Source organism: Salvia hispanica, chromosome 4, assembly GCF_029641045.1.
Source record: "Salvia hispanica isolate PSC_SH4W2 chromosome 4, Shi_PSC_v1, whole genome shotgun sequence".
Classification (NCBI taxonomy): domain Eukaryota; kingdom Viridiplantae; phylum Streptophyta; class Magnoliopsida; order Lamiales; family Lamiaceae; genus Salvia; species Salvia hispanica.
The window spans coordinates 59556072-59568885 of NC_142695.1; the positions used below are offsets into that span (position 1 = coordinate 59556072).

General features: G+C 45.1%; 1 long non-coding RNA gene and 1 pseudogene across 1 annotated transcript; one reads left to right on the top strand and one right to left on the bottom strand.

The window, feature by feature from the left end:
* Window positions 1-1789: 1789 nt before the first annotated feature.
* LOC148929770 (uncharacterized) lies at window positions 1790-6001 on the top strand (annotated as a pseudogene).
* A 250-nt stretch (window positions 6002-6251) lies between these two features.
* LOC148929771 (uncharacterized) lies at window positions 6252-7893 on the bottom strand. Its single transcript, XR_016137818.1, has 2 exons — window positions 6617-7893; window positions 6252-6530 (listed from the first exon to the last, which is right to left on the bottom strand). It is a non-coding gene; the product is annotated as an uncharacterized LOC148929771 (long non-coding RNA).
* Window positions 7894-12814: the final 4921 nt, after the last annotated feature.

Below are 12814 nucleotides of genomic sequence, written 5' to 3' on the forward strand. Positions count from 1 at the left end.
AGGGAAAACCCTAACGGCTTATCGATACGATGGCTAGTACTATATAGTTCACTATGCATATTACTTCTACGTTATTTTCTCTTTTCGCGTTTTTGAGAGCCCATTCTTTCGTACAGATGGCACGACAGCGCTACACCCATCGTAGGCCGCTCCGAGCTGGCGCGGATTCCGAGGCAGTGGTTCGCTATTTCCGGTCCTACCGCCGCTGCCATGGGGATACGCTGGCAGAGTTCGTGGCACACTACGCAAAGTTATGGGACGAGGCCAACTGTCATGGGGTGAAGCCCTACGAGGGTATCATGAGGCTCGTCGGTTTGTTTCCCGAGGAGTGGCAGAGTTGGATGACGGCCACTGCCGAGTTGTACACGTCGTCCCCGCCTCCCACGTATGAGCCTATTGGGGATATGCCTGGTTTCCTGAGCGCGGTCTCAGCAGGGTGCTTCCACTTCGGTGATGGGCCCCCACCAGAGACACAAGCGCCCGGGAGCGAGAGATTTCGCAGGTTGCCACCCTTGGCCCTCATGCGGGGTGCAGGCGGAGTATTCGAGGAGGGGCAGTCGTCTCGAGCTCCCGCCCGTGAGAGGGGCCTTGTAGAGGTTACGCCCGACTCGAGTGATGAGACCGGGTCTATGGGGAGCAGCGCGGCGGTTGAGGATGACGACAAGGACTCAGAGGAGGAGGGCGCAGACGACGATGAGGTCAGTGAGGAGGACTCCGAGGGAGAGGACACGGATGAGGAGCCCGAGGAGGTTTTGGAGTGGAGCGAGATGAGGGAGGATGGTCCCGCTGAGGAGGAGCCACAGATTGGCGGCCTCGCTGATTTGGGGTTGGAGTTCGTTCCCCCACCACCGGCCGGACCACCACCAGAGATACCTCCACCCCCAGTGGAGCCCCACCCGGAGGTACTACAGCTGTTCCTCCACCCGGTGGACTTGGCTTCCTTCAATGAGCTGTACAACCGTACATGGCGGTTGCGCAGGGATTTGGCCGCTGGGACCGACATTCCCATTGCACCAGTAGCAGCCCCGGGGCCACCAGAGCCTGTGGCAGTGCCGGAGCACCCCGAGGAGCCGGTGCCTCCGACCGAGGCATTCCATCAGGGGACTAGTCATGGCGACCCGATGTGGATCAGCAGCGACTCTGAGTAGGGTTGATATGACGGGCCTCAGGCGTGTTTATCGTAGTAGCTTAGCATCATGTTTTCTCTTCTCATGTATCGAACCTTTTTAGGAGCTTTCTTATTTCCCTTATTGCCCTCACATGTATCAGATATTAAGTCCTCTCTAGAGGCAATTTTTCCCTTGACTTATGACATGTGATGTTTCTTGGCTATGTTATTCGATATTTGTTATTTTACTCCTTATGTTCAAAAGAATGGTGCATTTAATGAAGCTAGTGGGTACGATCATGACATTCGATGAGTATAAATCCATGTTAACCTTGTTATCCTTAGAACAGAATGCCACCAAGGAGACGTGCCGGACGGCCAAGAAGGAATGGCGAGGCGCCACAAAATGTACCACGAGGAAATGGAGCGGGAAGAGGGATGACCCCACCACCTCCTCCGCCGCCTCCACCTCCACAGGAGCGGCGAGTAGAGGAACTTTTTCTGAGACAGAACCCCCCAGTGTTCAATGGCTTAGGGGATCCGGCTACGGCCGAGAACTGGATACGTGCCATGGAGCGTATCTTCAACTTCCTGCACTGCAATGACCAGGAACGCTTGACTTGTGTGACCTTCCAACTGACAGGATCAGCTGATTTCTGGTGGGAAGCACGGAAGAAAACTATGACCCCGGAGCAGCTGGCTCAGATGACTTGGAATGAATTCAAGACTGGAATGTATGACAAGTACATCCCGAAGAGTTACCGAAAGAGCAAGGAAGTGGAGTTCTATAACCTGAAACAAGGATGGATGTCCGTTACTAAGTATGACCGAATGTTCTGTGACATGTCTCGCTATGCACCTGATCAAGTTGATACTGATGAAAAGATGGCTGATAAATTTTGTGCCGGTCTGAGGTCCGAAATAAGGATGGCCTTGGCAAGCCTTGGAGGGTTATCATACCCCGAATCACTGAGTCGAGCTTTGGATATTGAGGCAGCCATGCCCAAAGAGAGGTCAATTGTGCCTGTTGCCGCAACACCACCTCAACAACAGCACAACTTCCGAGAGAAAAGGAAGTGGGATGGAGATCGTGCCCCAAATGAGACTAAAAGGCAGCAAGTTGCTCTGAGGCCACCACAGAATGGTGGAAAGCAAGCCGCTCCGAACCAGGTGGTAGAGTACCGAACTAGAGCCCCTCCCTGTGCTAAGTGCTCAAGGAATCATCATGGGGAGTGCAAGGCTGGGACGGATAGGTGCATTCTACTGTGGCAAGGGTGGACATTTCTCCAGAGAATGCCCGGATAGGAACGCTGGAGTCAGAGGGGGACAGAACTATCAGGGGCAGCGTCCGCAACTGCGGGCACTTCAAGCTGAGCCGAAAGGAAAAGCGGCCCTACCCCAAGCTCCACAACACCAGCGGCAGTTACGGCAAAGGCTTCCCACTCAGGCCAGAGCTTTTGCACTGAGACAGAGGCAGCCTAAGACGGAGCCAGGGAACCAGGAGCAGGGCAATCTGGCAGGTATGGGAACTCTCCTCAACATACCTATTGCCATTTTGTTTGATACTGGTGCATCACACTCGTTCATATCAGCACCTTGCGTGGATACTTTAGAACTACCTACTGATGCAATCGAACATAAGATGAGGGTGTCCTCACCCGTAGGAGGCCTTATAGACATCACACGAACTTGCTCAAACGTAGAGTTCACTATGGGAAACCTTAAGTTAGTGGCTCACAATTTGCATGTGATGTTGATGTGGAGCGTCGACATCATATTGGGAATGGATTGGTTAGCCGAAAACTACGCTACCATTCTTTGTAAGGAAAGGCAGATCTCCCTGCAATACCCAGGGAAGGAACCCACAATCTTCCACGGAATCTTCATGAGGCGACGAAAGTCCATAATTTCTGCACTACAAGCAACCACTATGATAAGAAAAGGATACCCTGCATACCTCGTGTACCTGAATGGAGAAGAGAAAGAGGACCGTAAGATTGAAGATGTAGCAGTGGTACGAGAATTTCCAGATGTCTTCCCAGACGCACTACCTGGATTGCCGCCAGACAGGCAATTAGAATTCACAATCGATCTCGAACCAGGATCGGCCCCAGTATCGAAGGCACCATACAGAATGACGCCTAAAGAGTTAGAAGAACTCAAGATACAGTTACAGGAACTACTAGACCTAGGCTTCATCCGACCCAGTGTGTCACCATGGGGCGCACCAGTGCTCTTCGTAAAGAAGAAGGATGGAACACTGAGAATGTGTATCGACTACCGGAAGTTGAACAAGCTGACGCTCAAGAACAAGTATCCTCTACCGAGGATTGATGACCTTTTTGACCAACTTCGAGGGGCCGGTGTATTCTCAAAAATGGACTTGAGATCAGGCTATCACCAACTGAAGGTCCGACATGACGATGTACCCAAGACAGCATTCCGCACCAGATACGGCCATTACGAATTCACAGTGATGCCTTTCGGGCTCACAAATGCCCCGGCAGTGTTCATGGACTTAATGAACCGCGTGTTCCACCCATACTTGGACAAGTTCGTCCTAGTCTTTATTGATGTACTCATCTACTCGAAGAACGAGAAGGAACACGAGGAACATCTGAGAACCACCTTAGAGACGTTGAGAGCCGAGAAGCTCTATGCTAAGTTTAGCAAATGTGAGTTCTGGCTCAACGAGGTGAACTTCCTAGGACACATAGTAACGGCAGAAGGGATCCGAGTGGACCCTGCAAAAGTGGAAGCAGTACAACGTTGGCAGTCACCGACAACACCGAGTGAAATTCGAAGTTTCTTAGGTTTGGCTGGATACCATCGGAGGTTCATTGAAGGATTTTCTAAAATAGCCAGACCATTGACTCAGCAGCTCAAGAAAGGAGTTAAGGTCAATTGGACGCCGGAGTGCGAAGCAAGTTTCCAACTATTAAAAGAAAAGCTGACCATCGCACCAGTCCTAGCCGTGCCAGCACCAGAAGCAGGCTATGTAGTGTACACCGATGCTTCAAAAGTCGGACTTGGATGCGTATTGATGCAGAATGGCAAGGTGATCGCATACGCGTCACGCCAACTCAGGCCACACGAGTTAAACTACCCCACTCATGATTTGGAACTAGCGGCAGTGGTACATGCCTTGAAGATTTGGAGACATCACCTCTACGGAGTTCGATGTGAGATCTTCACGGACCACAAGAGCCTTAAGTACTTTTTCGAGCAGAAGGATTTAAATATGCGACAACGCAGATGGCTCGAGTTAGTCAAGGATTACGACTGTGGTATAAATTACCACCCAGGCAAGGTGAATGTAGTGGCAGATGCCTTGAGCAGGAAAACTACACCCCAAGTGGCCACCTTCCTTACACAAAATGAGGAACTCATACGGGAATTCGCTAAGATGCGATTGGAGGTAGTAAGAGCACCAGAGACGGTGGAAAGTAGAATCGCCACTCTAGTGATTGAGCCAGACTTAAGAGCCAGAATTGTTGAGGCTCAGAGGAGTGATGAAGCATTAGAGAAAATTCGACTTAAAGTGAGGACGGGAAAAGAGGTGAGTTACCGCGAAGAAGCGGATAACGCCCTCACTTTTGAAGGAAGATTATGTGTGCCCAATGACAAGGCTCTCAGAAATGAGATCATGAGTGAAGCACATGAGACACCCTATACCGCCCACCCAGGAGGTACGAAAATGTATCAAGATATGAAGAAGCATTTTTGGTGGGATGGCATGAAGAGGAGCATAGCGTCGTTTGTAGAAAGGTGCCTAGCATGTCAACAAGTGAAGGCTCTACATCAACGACCCTATGGGAAATTGCAACCCTGGAAATTCCCGAGTGGAAATGGGAGCACATTGCAATGGATTTCGTGACAGGATTGCCAAAGTCACAACGAGGGAATACTGCTATTTGGGTGATTATAGATCGCCTCACCAAGAGCGCCCACTTTGTACCAGTTCGTATCACTTACGGATCGGACAAGTTAGCTCAGATCTATGTGCAAGAGATCATACGGTTACATGGAATACCGGTGACGATCACATCAGACAGGGATCCAAAATTTACTTCCAGATTTTGGATAAGCCTGCAGCAAGAGCTAGGCACTAGATTGAATTTCAGTACTGCATTCCATCCACAGACAGATGGGCAGTCTGAGAGGACAATCCAAACCTTAGAAGATATGTTGAGGGCCGTAGTGCTCGACCGCGGAGGAAAATGGGAGCCAGTATTGCCACTTATAGAGTTTGCTTACAATAACAGTTATCAGGCGACTATAAACATGGCCCCATATGAAGCACTGTATGGGAGGAAATGTAGATCACCACTTTATTGGGATGAGGTCGGTGAGAGAAAGATGCTTGGACCGGATTCTGTAGAGGAAATGATAGAGATCGTTCGCCAGATCAAGGAAGCTCAAGACAGGCAGAAGTCTTACGCGGATGCTCGCTGAACCGACCTGCAGTTCAAGGCGGGAGACAAAGTTTTTCTAAAAGTATCTCCATCTAAAGGAATTACGAGATTTGGCGTCAAGGGCAAGCTAAGACCACGTTTCATCGGACCCTACGAAATTCTAGAAGAAGTGGGTCCTGTGGCGTACAGATTGGCACTCCCACCGAGTTTTGGGAACGTGCACAACGTTTTTCACGTGTCTCAATTGAGGAAATATGTGTTCGACCCAAAACACATAGTTCACCAAGAGGAGATGGTTTTGGAATCAGACTTAAGCTATGAAGAGAAGCCAGAGGCAATCTTGGATAGGAAGGTCAAGGAATTGAGGAATAAGTCCGTTGTAACAGTGAAAGTTTTATGGAAGCATCATGGTCACGAGGAAGCTACGTGGGAATTGGAAGACAAAATGAAGGAAAAGTACCCAGAACTGTTTGAGTAACATAAGCAAAATTTCGGGACGAAATTTTCGTTAAGGATGGTAGAATGTAATACCCGCTCGTTGATTTTCGTTTCGGCTTAAGTTGTAAGGGTTCACCAACATGGAAATGTGTCACTCTCTTGTTACGATGAAATAAATAAGAACTCGTTACTTTGTGTTTATTTAAGTGCCGATTAGTTACAAAAAAAATAGTAAATAAATAGAGTTGGAATGAACCAAAACTACTCCATTTTTATTTACGAGCCATAACTAACGAGAAAGAAGATGAAGAGTTCGTTTTCTAGCTAAGAAAGTGCAACTACTATCAAAATACACTCTAGCTTACATAATGAAACACATGGGAAGTAAGAGTTTAAGAAAAAGGAAATTTGAATACTTATACAAAATATACAAGTATGGGCCTAAAGCTTAGAAGAGAAACTATATAGTGTAGCTTCTACTGTTGGACTTCCTCCTCAGGCCCCAAACCCTTCTCTCGGCCCCTTGGGTTGAAGTAAGTCAAGATCGAGCTAACACCTATTTTGAGCACCTGTAACATGAAGGAACAAGATCAAATAAGGACCCTGCAAATGCTGAGACTGACCGTCTCCTAAGTAAAGGGAAGGGAGCAGCAACCTTTCCAAAATAGACCAAATTTTCTTGCCAAAAAGGGCAAGGGCAGCTGCAGCTCCTGATTCCCCATTAAGCCTCTGCAAAAAGAAAAGGGAAAACAACAAATAACATGAATGCACAGTCCTTATACCCTTAGTATACCACCAAATTTCAGTTAAAGTTGCTGCAAAAGATCAAAGAAAAGGGAGATATTCTGCAGCATAACAACAAGAGTTTCAGCAGCCTCATTTAACGCTCACGAGTACACCACAACCAATCTATAAAAATCCCCTCCACAACACATTCAACTCCCTTCTGCATACCATCAAAATTAAGCAAAAACAGAGAGTTAGAGGGTAGAGCAAGTAGTGAGCAGCAGCAAGTCAGCCACTCCTTCGAATTTCAGAGATAATACACCTCCATCCTTTTCTCCCAATCAAATTCTCATGTCATCATATAGAGGCACCACAAATTAAGAACCACAATCAATATAACACAAGCACACCCTCTGCCCTTGTTAGAACATCATGCTAGCTCAAGAACATAGAACCATGGCTATAGGAATCTCATAACAGTAGTAGCCTTGTTAGAGCTTTAACACATAAATGGAACAAGAAGTACAATAGGCTGCCTTTATGCTCGAAACCAGTAGCACACATATGTAGAAATTCGTTCCAGGGAGCTAGTGTTCCCTCCAAAAATCAACTCAATTAACCAATCGAACAAACCAGATTGAACACCCCCACGGCGGTTAATTGAAAATACAGAAAAGAACGCAACTTGGAGTAGAGAACTTATCTTCGGGGTTAGTCGGGGCTGTTTGGAGTTGTTTTGGGGACTGCCGTGGCGGTTCAAGAGTGTCTCGGCGAAGGACGGTGGCTGCCGGCTTCGTACGGGCAGCAGGGGCTGACCACGCGATGGAGGCAGCAACCGTGGCTGGAACTGTGACGTCGATTGGACGCGACGATGGCAGAAGTAGACGCCCTCTCTGGGGCGTTGAGATCCCGGCAGCGAGGCCTCGCGAAGCGGTGGCAGCGGCGCTGGTCTTCAAGGCGGACCAAGCAGCGTCTGCCTCAGCCGGAGATGCCGGCGACGACGCTGAGTCGCCGAGAACGAACGAGGGATGAACGGAGAGGGAATTGCGGAGGCGCTATTTTCCCCAAGTTCTCGCGCGACGACAGCAGCAAGGGCTCGCCGCCGGTCAATAATTGACGGCGAGACAGCAGCGTTGACAGCGAGACAGCGGCGACCCGACGAAGAGGCGGCGAACGGTGCTCCGGAGCGGCGATACCGCCGAGAGAGAAGAGGGAGAAGGTCTAGGGTTGTGTGTGTTGATTTGGGGATTGTGTTAGAGGGAGAGGCCGATGGTTTTGAGAAGAGGGAGTATTTGGGCCTCCCTTATTTTGTTTTTGTTGGGCCTCTTTAGTAATAGGTTGGGCCACTGATTAAAATAAAGTATGGGCTAAGAATTTAAATCTTGGACTCTCCCATGTTATGGATTAAATAATAGTCCGCTAATTAATTCCACGAAGATAAGTCTAATTTTTCCGGAAAGTAGCAAGAGTGCTCAAATGATTAAATTTAAGAAAAAAAAAACGATACGCTAACGGTGAATAGACCTCGAGCTTAACTTAGTACCTTAAATGAATGGCTTAGGAGGTAGCACCCTCTACTTAAGCAATTGTTTTAAATTAATTAAATCTACTGATTTAATTAATATTCAAGAATTCTAGAACTCTTCTAGAAAATTTTTAGAGGAAGAATAAAATGATCACGCACTTAGGATGCATTCATGTTTAAGCTTAACGGATATCTCAAAATCTAATTAAGTATCATTTTATTTCCTAAAGGGACGTCTTCGAACGTCATCTAAGACCAAGTTAAGGAAATTTCGAAAGGAGCTTTAGCTTTTGAGGTGGGCATTCTTTCAAAACGTGATTTTAGTATGAAAATGTGAATCTTTGCTCAAGTATGTTGTCATGCCATTTTTGTTTTATGATTACCTATCTGCTTGGCTATGCCAATTTAAGTTAAATCGAATTCGGGTCCCAGTAGGGCCGCAAACCCTACTCGGACTAGTGTACACATAAGGGGATCGTGAGCTAACAAAGGAGTTGGCCGGTCCAGTGACCGTCGTGGAATGTGGCCACATTCCCGGTTCACATCAGTTTCAGATATGGTATATCTATGTTATGTGATTGCGCAATCAAATCTTTACTCAAGGAAAAGTATTTTAGTGACTTGGGTCTTTTAAGTAAAACCCCGTGATCACTCAACTGTGGCATTGACAATTAAAGATAGAACCATTTTTGGCAATGTGCCCACTGAGTATATCAAATACTCAGCCCTGCATGTTATTTTCAAATGTGCAGGTTGAACGTGGACAAGCAGGCGAAGGTGTTGGGACAAGCTTTTCTTTTAAATAAGTAGTTAGGTAGCCCAAAGTAGCATGTCTTCATACGTGCTATTTTTTCTTGGACTCTTCCGCTGCAAATCTAGAATTTTGTGCTAGAAAGCTATGAACTTAGTCTTGATACTCTGAACACGTTTTGACTATGTACCCATATGCCTTTGATACTTTTGTTTTAAGTGATTTCATCCTTTTATTGTTGTCCCTTGATTATTGAGAATCGTTTAGTCGCGAAATAGCTACGCTCACTAGCACTAGGGAGTTGTGGTCGTGACATCTCCGGTCTGCTCACCTGTTCTTTGCTCTCCAAATGGTGGTATGAAGGTGAAGTCACTGTCTGAGCCGAAATCCCATACTCCTTCTTCATCGAACTCCACATCTCGGCTAATCATGGTTTTCTGCGAAGTTGGATCATATAACTTATAGCCTTTAGTGTTAGAGTCGTACCCGATGAAGATGAATGGCTTGCTTTTATCATCGAGTTTACTCCTCGTTTGATCCGGTACATGTGCATAAGCTTTGCTCCCGAACACTCTCAAGTGGGCGATCCCTGATTTTCTCCCGCTCCAAGCTTCTTGAGGAGTCATTCCCTAGACACTTTTTGTTGGAGACCTGTTAGACAGGTATACGGCGCACGCCACTGCTTCTGCCCATAGCTCTTTTGGCAAATTCTTCGTCTTCAGCATACTTCGAGTCATCTCGACGATAGTCCTGTTCTTTCGTTCGGCAACTCCATTCTGCTGGGGGATCTTGGAACCGTCAATAGCCGCCGAATTTTGTTTTCTTTGCAAAACTCTTGAAACTCCCTAGATGTGAATTCTCCACCTCGGTCGGTTCTCATTGCTTTGATTTGTAGACCGCTTTCTTTCTCGACGGCAGCCTTGAACTTCTTGAATGCGTCAAATGCTTCTGCTTCAAGAAGTATACCCACGTTTTTCTTGAAAAATCATCAATGAAAAGCAGGAAATAGTTATTTTTACCGAGGGAGGTTGGCTTGATTGGTCCACACACGTCTGCATGAATTAACTCTAATGGCTTCTGTGCTCTCGAACTTGACTCCTTTGGGAACGACTTTCTGAATTGCTTCCCAACTAAGCATCCTTCACAGAGTTGATCGGGGTGCTCGATGGGTGGTAATCCTCGTACCATTTCTTTATTTGATAGCAATTTCAAGCTACCAAAATTTAGGTGCCCAAATCGAAGATGCCATAGCCAAGACTTATCTTTATAACATGCTTCAAGGCACTTCACCACATCATTTTGAACATTTAATAGAAACATCCTATTCTTGGACATTGGCACTTTGACAATTAAATCATTTTTGCCATCTCTTATTGAAAGGCTATAATCTTTCATGTGAATGTTATAACCTTTCTCTAAGAGTTGTCCAAGACTCAATATATTGTTTCTCATATTGGGCACGTAATATACGTTTGAAATAAAATCATGAGCTCCATTTTTTAAACGAATTAGAATCTTGCCTTTTCCTTTAACTGGAATTTTAGATTCATCACCAAAGGAGACGTTGCCACTTACTGATTCATCAAGCTCCACGAACATGCTCTTGTTCCCGCACATATGATTGCTCGCTCCCGTGTCGAGGTACGACATATCATCTTTTCTTCCAGCATCTCCTTTATAAGCTAGAAGAACACATCCATTTTCTTCATTCGTATTCTCCACATAATTGGCCTTCTCTTCAACTTTTGATTTTGTGTCTCTGCACTCGGAAGCATAGTGCCCATATCTATGACAATTATAACACTCTATAGAAGATTTATCGTACCTCGACTGTGGATTGCTCCTTCCTCGTCCCATATTTGGGAACTCCTTTCTTTCTTCATTGTTTGAAAAATATCCTGGTCCTGGTCCTGGTCCACGTCCACGTCCACGTCCACGTCCACGAGCATATCCTCGACCACGACCACGGCCTCGATCTTGTCTTTGTCCACGACCTCTTCCTTGTGGGCCACCACCATTGCTCGAGCTTTCTTCGTTCTCCTTTGGGCTTACTTGCAACTTCAAAAGTTGCTCCACAATTTCTTGTTTCTTCTTTTGTTTCTCCTCATATGCTTATAGCGAACCCAATAAGTGATCGATGGTCATTTCCTCCAAATCTTTTGTTTCTTCTATTGTAACTACTATGTGCTCAAAATTAGGGGTTAGAGAGCGCAATATTTTCTCCATGATTTTAACATCCTCCAATTTTTCACCATTTCTTTTCATTTGATTTGACACCGCCATGACTCTTGAAAAATAATCCGAAATTGATTCGGACTCTTTCATATGTAAAGATTCAAATTCCCCTCTTAAAGTTTGGAGGCGTACCTTCTTTACTCGCTCCGCACCAACACACGAGATTTGAAGCTTCTTCCACGCTTCTTTGGCGGTGCTTGCACTCGAGATCTTCTCGAAATCGTCGTCTCCTAGAGCTTGGTAGATGAGATAGAGAGCCTTCTTGTCTCTCTTTCTCGCATCTCGCAATCTATCCCTTTGTTGTTGGGATAGATCGGTCTCGTTTTGTGGCTCCTCGTAGCCATTCTCCACGATCTCCCAAACGTCGTGGGCTCCTAATAACGCTTTCATCTTGATACTCCAATTATCGAAACTGCTCTTATTGAGCATGGGGACTTGGAACGACGGCAAGTTAGCCATACTATAGGTAGGAACTTATGGCTCTGGTACCACTTTGTTGGAAATATATAGGATATATATTGGAGGAATAATTTAGTTTGGAGGAAATATTTGAGAGGAGGATGGGTGGAATATGTAGGAAATGGTTTAGGAGATGTTTTGATGTGGGGAAGGAAAGAACACTCAATATCTCAAACTTTCTCAACTTCACAACTTCTCAACTTATCCAAAATGTTACAACTCTCCCCTATTTATAGGGATTCACTTCATATTCTAGAATTCTCTATAATATTTTATATCTAGATTTTTTCTCCATAAAAATCTAGATATTTTCCTAACATTCTAGGAAATTCTACTAAAATATCTAAATATTTTAATACATCCTAATTCTAGAGAATTATACAAAATATCTATAATCTAGAGAATTCTCTTAAAATATCTAGATATTTTAATACCTACTAATATCTAGATAATTGGGTGCGGGCTTATCGGGTTTTATTTTTACCGGGCTAGAAATTTTCGACCCTAACCCTATAAATTTAGCGGGCTATTCGGGCCAGCCCGCGGGTTGTGGGCTACATTGACATCCCTACTAATCACAATGAAACTTATTGAATCATCAAACGATGGTGGGCAGCGTGGCGGCGTCCAGGTGGTAAGCGGTGGCGTCTTTATCAATTAAAAACATTATACTGCATATCATTATAGAGAGGTATGATTTGTTGCTAACTTTTTTAAATTGCTAACTCTGTTAACTTAGTTCACATTTAAATACACTGTGTTAACATCGATATTTAAAATATTAACATAGTATATTAATATGTCAACACAAAATTGTGTTAAGACATTTTAATGTCAACACAAAATTGTGTTAAGACATTTTAATGTCAACATGTTCATATATTAATACACTGCGTTGATGAATTAACAAAGTTAGCAATTTAAGAAAGTTAGCAATACAACGCATTCCTTATTACAGATATACTAAAATAACATTTTTTGTGCAAATTTCTTCGTCCGGACGTATGCTATATAGATTTTGTTAGAATCCTTGTAAATATATATGGAATGTGAAAAAATAATTTGAATTGAGAAAGTTATATTCTTTCCGTTTGCTTAAAAATAGAAACTTTTGATGCAACATGAGTTTTAATGCAAAAGTAAGAGAGATAGAAACA